General features: G+C 33.2%; 1 long non-coding RNA gene across 1 annotated transcript in view; it reads left to right on the top strand.

The window, feature by feature from the left end:
- Nucleotides 1–723: 723 nt before the first annotated feature.
- Nucleotides 724–5,708, top strand: part of LOC128247421 (uncharacterized) — a 9,375-nt gene continuing 4,390 nt past the window's right edge. Inside the window, exon 1 of the long non-coding RNA XR_008263807.1 lies at nt 724–847. This is a non-coding gene — a long non-coding RNA (uncharacterized LOC128247421). The remainder of the gene's footprint in view (nt 848–5,708) is intronic.

Raw genomic sequence — 5,708 nt, 5'->3', positions numbered from 1 at the left:
GTTTTTGGTCGGATATGATGTGTTCGTGTATCATGAGTTGTTAAACCAAAACAAAACAGTTAATGCGGAGAAGTATTATTCGTCAGTTGGAAATATTACGCCAAGTTTTTCAGAACAAGCGCCGATAAGTGGTCACTCGTATTTGCATTATCGTCTTCCACGATAATGCAAACAACATAGTGCATAAGCCATTCATGAAAAAGTATGACATTAGATATCCCCACATCGGGCATATGGGGTTGGGTGGCATGTGCCTACATACACTTATCAGACGAGTAGCTATGTGTTTATTGGGCTTTGTGATTTTGCACCTCAGTGCCACTTAGTTTACGTGCTCTTATCTCTCACTCACTCACTTATTCATATATCACCAGCAATAAACACTAAATTTTCGCACAAAACCAGCAATATTTGAAACTAGAAAAGTCAATTACGTCAACCCCAGCGCTCACCTAGTACTCATTTTACCGTCTTCAAAAAGATAAAAAGCAAAGTCGACTAGAGCTGAATTTGAACTCAGTACATAAAGACGGGCGGAATGGTGCTACGAATTTTTAGTCAGCGAGTTAACGATTCTTCCGGACCGCTACCATTAGTGCTAGAGGTAAAAATCGGGAATTAAATTTTGGAACTAGACCAGCAATTACTGAAAAGAAGCATGTCAATTACATTGACACCAGTCTTCAACTAATACTTACTTTATCAGCTCCGAAAGGATGAGATGCAGAGTCGGCAGAATTTGAACTCAAAACATAAAAGCGGACGAAATACCACTAAGCATTTTGCTCTGCCTGTTCGCTGCCATATACAAGAGAATAATATTCATTGATTTCCTCATTCAAATAAGGTTAGATTAATTTGTATCTCTTATATTTAATACTTTATTCCGAACGTAATGTTTTCTATACCACGACGTTCCTAAATTGCTATTTTCAATACAATTTTAACTATTTTTCATGGATATTATTACCATTTTCTTATCTGAAATTATTTAATGATGCAGTTTCAGGTAGAAATAAATGTATAGGATCCTCTGATTTTCATGTATTTGTCAGCTGCTTCATTATTGATACTCTAATGCAGAATTATATGTGCACTCACTAGTTCGGAGCCATCTCAAATAAGTTCAATTTTCGATACAGTTTAAAAAAATCACACTTCACTATATTAATGGCATTCAGAAATCCTCTGCTGCCATGGATGTTCCAAGTAAGAAAACCATTTATGCATGAGAGAGAGGGGGAGAGAGAGAGAGGGAGGTTAGTAGACAGTATTTTAAATCTTCAGATGAAAATAAAGGTGGGGAGCACTTCACATGTTTTAAACGAAAGAAAGGATAAATCCAGTAAATAAATCACATGAAGCTCACCCGTCATTTACATTTCAATACCATCGGATAACATAAAGCCAATGTGATTGCAGTTACTTTTGGACATATGCTATAGTGCGGAATGATAATTAATTTTTCTAATATAATCCCAGCGGTGAATGTTTAGAAAATGTGTAACATCTTTACATTAAAATATTGTACATGAAATAATACAGGCATACAATAAACCTTCTATCTAAAGAATAAAATGAAAATACTATGAAAAAGAATTTGAAAGGATATGGTATTAAATTGACATAAACTAGCTTAGTAGCTACTTAAAATCTGAAGAATGGATTTATAATTTATATCTGAACGAAAAAAGAAAGATAGGAAGACAGTCTTTGAAAAGGTACAGTAATAAATTGCCTTCAACAGCTTAGAAGGTATTTGAAATCTGAAAATAGATTTAAAATGAGTAAGCCCAGCAGCTATATAATATTTGAAATAGGAGACTGGTTTTACAGAAAATAGCTTTGTAGTTATTGTGATCACCACAATAATATTCTTCTCGATAAATGCACCAGTGTGCAATGATGATATCTCTTCTAATAACCCTGTAACTCAACAGTTTTCATTTCCATATATTTTATATGTAAGCACATTCACAAACACACACGCATGCACAAATACTTACCCTTTTACATTTTTGTGTGTCTTCGCTTCTCTCTGCATGACCATATACACACAGTGTTGTTGGTTTCGCATTAATGTCTGTGTAGATATATTTGTGTAATTTAATTTCGGCAGTCGAAGCGAAATCTTGCTAAAGTGATAATTTGAATGAAACACGATGTTTGAATCATGCACAAGTTAACAGCTATTTTGATTAAAACGTATAACATCTCATAATATATTAATGGGTATATAATTTTTATATTGGAGCGTAGAAAACTCGCGTTCGCATTTTGTTAGTATGAACTAGGAGAAATTACCTTCACGTAAGTTAAACCTAATGTACTGCATCACGCTTAAAAACTTCGCGGATATTTATGATTGCCTCATTAATTCTTTGAAATCTGCATAAATTTATGTTTATGCGTATAAATTTTTGCATTGCTATAAAATAGTCATTGTTGAATGCAACGTCTCAGAAAATGCGTTGCGTCATACAAAATTCATGGATATATGCGTCACAGATAACAGTGAAGATAAAATTAATTAATGTAAACCAATTGAAATAGATTAGGGCACGATCTTTTAAGGATAGTTGTATAAGAAACATAATTGCGCAGACAGTTCTCGAAATACAATTGTTCATCTGTACTTAGGAATAACGAATATTTACTGAAGTATATTCTTAGGGAGGAAGATATGTTTCGCATATGATAGCAACACTGGTCAGCAGGTATCGATACGTTTTGTTCATAGCTACGTATTAGATTGTTATAAATGAGACAGGGTGAGATTCTGTAGAAAGACTCTTCGTTATAAAATTATCATTCAGCATAATGGAGTGCTTGATCTCTAAGTGATTTTCTCATAAAATGTATGATGGATGCATACGAGGGATTTTGAGAAAATGTAATGTCCAATAGAAAAGTCAATGTAAGTACAATATGCCATAGATTATTATCTAGAAATACTTTGTGTGAATGATTCAAAATATATTTGTGATTTCTCCTTAAATATTGATGTGTGACGTGTATTAAAGAGAGGTTGTGTAGAGGGTTTTGCATACGTGGAGTTTGCAGACCTCACTTCATACTTGTTATCTTCGGTATGGAATCCTTTGGGGTGCGTAAGTTGTTAGTATCAGGAGCCAACTTGTCTACACATAGCAGATTACTGTATGAAGTGGTTACGTACAACTGTCCTTTCAGTACTGTGCTATAGCCATGATGTAAATTGAAAATGAAGAGGTTAAATCAGAAGAAAGAAGTAAGGTACGGGAGAAGCAGTAACCGTGTGCAATCCTGTCCCTTATTCAAGATGTCGGATAAGTAATAGCAGGAGGAAGTGGAGGAAAATTCTGCTAAAATTGTGTCAAGAATGATTCCAAAGAGATTACTGTAATATTTTGCAGTAAAGATTTTGATCCTTCCATAATTAAATGGTGCAGTTTTTAAAAACTCATTAATATTATCAGAATATCTGTCATTGAATGTTCCATTCTTTTCTTGACAGATTCTTCGACGAGAAGTTTTCCATTTAACCCTTCCAGAAAAACGCAAAAACAAATTATATAGAACTTCAGGTTCCAAATCTTCGAAGTAAGCTTTTAACTGGTCCAGTATTAATTATACCAGAATAAGCTGAACTTAGTTTGTGTACCAAAATTCAAGCAGTTGGTGAATATCCATGATAACGTGTGCTTTATAGCTTTTAAGTAATAATCCACATAGGCAATTCCACGCTTTCTTCGTGGGAATAATTAATTGCAATCCATGACTATATTCCTATTCATATATATATATATATATATATGTATTTGTGTGTGTGTGTGTCTGTGTTTGCCCCACCCCACATCTCCTGACAACCGATGCTGGTGTGTTTATGGATCCGTCTATCGAAAAGGTTGCAACGCAACGAAAATTTTTACTAAAACCAAGTAAATGAGTGGAAACTAAACCGGTGAGCGTGTTAAATAATAAGGCACTAAAAGAGAATGACTCTCACCAAGCATATATATGTATATATATATATATATATAATTTTCCAGTAAATTTCGTAATCGCTACAAATAATATAGCATAAGACTACACCCCAAAGGATCATTTATTAGATTCTTTAAGGGTCGTTCTGATTGGTTATATTTCCAAGGTTTCAAATTTGCATGTTTAAAAATGTAGAGACTCACAACACGACCGATCTATATTCCATTTATTTAATTTTAAAATTATATATATATAACTAGAGAGAGAGAGAGAGAGAGAGAGAGAGAGAGAGAGAGAGAGAGAGAGAGAGAGAGAGAGAGAGAGAGAGAGAGTCCGCAGAGGGGGCACTAGAGATTTGGATTTTGCTTGCGGTTTGGAAAATGTGTCAGGTGATTGCAGGATATGATTCCTTTATTGCTTTGTTTCTTCAACACAAATGGTTTTCGTGCATCATGACATATTTTACACCATGCATATTCATCTTGGCTATAACTTCTACAAGATGTCAAATTACACTGTAGAGACTTTAGAGATTGCTTCAAATTATCCTCATATCTAAGGAGGTGCGAGTATTGATTTACCGAGCTTAACACTTTTAACCATACCAAAATTTTCGGAATACGGTCATCTATGCATCAATAAATCTCTCTCCATCTTTCTGTCTGTCTCTCTGTCTGTCTGTAGAGCGTTAAACTAATACATCCTTTTGTTGTTTACATTACCTGTCCTCGTCTGTTGTTTTTTTCGCAAATTCTCCCATATCTATCTATCTATCTATCTATCTATCTATCTACATATCTGTCTATCTATTTCTCTGTCTGACTGTCTGTCTATCTTGCTCTCTTTTTTACTCACTCTCTCTCTCACTCTCTCTCTCTCTCTCACTCTCTCTCTCTCTCTCTCTCTGTATATATATATATATATATATATATATATATATATATATATATTTATATATAATAATATTCGGGACAAAATCCAAAATTACAGGTAAAAACTCAATTAAAATCAATTTATAAAAAATTAAGATTAAATTGAGCTTTATAGATAAAATCTATATAAATATAGTTTTAGGGAAAATAACCAAGTTTCAAGAACTCATCGATGAAAATCCACCATCACATATAGAAACATTAACAATTAAAAGCACAATACATGAGTATAATATAAAGCAAAGTAAATATCATAAGATAAATATAATAAAATGATTACACGTGTTTCATAACTAATTTTCAAATAGAAAGGAAATTAAAATCGATTAAAATCAATCGAAATTATCGAAAATTAAATTCTATTCAAAAATATAGCTATGTTAATGCGGGCACTTTAAGCTAGTCGTGTACATACGTGCATATATATGTATGTATACGTCCGTATATGTAAGTATACTGTTTATATATATATATATTTGTATGTATGTGCTTGAGTATATTCCACCGATGAAGGCAAAGCATTTATTATGCAAAGCCAGAAATCCGGGATCTGGAATTATCTTGTTATTTTTACTGGTTTATTTTGTCTTAGTCTTCGCTCCTTGTGCTATGTGGACATTTATTGCGGTTTAGAGTCAGGATTTGACTGCTATTTTTCAGCGTGGCGGTATCTCTTAGATATCCTGTATTATAATTTTAAATAATTATTAACTTTGATGGTTTTATTCCCATGCTGGCCACTTGATAAGATAAATATTTTAAATATCGATCTTATCCTTTTCTCTCTCTCTCTCTCTCTGTATATATATA

The sequence above is a fragment of the Octopus bimaculoides genome, chromosome 3, assembly GCF_001194135.2.
Source record: "Octopus bimaculoides isolate UCB-OBI-ISO-001 chromosome 3, ASM119413v2, whole genome shotgun sequence".
In the NCBI taxonomy this organism is placed as follows: domain Eukaryota; kingdom Metazoa; phylum Mollusca; class Cephalopoda; order Octopoda; family Octopodidae; genus Octopus; species Octopus bimaculoides.
The sequence above is the reverse complement of the archived record's forward strand: the minus strand, read 5'-3'. Positions and strand labels throughout refer to the sequence as shown.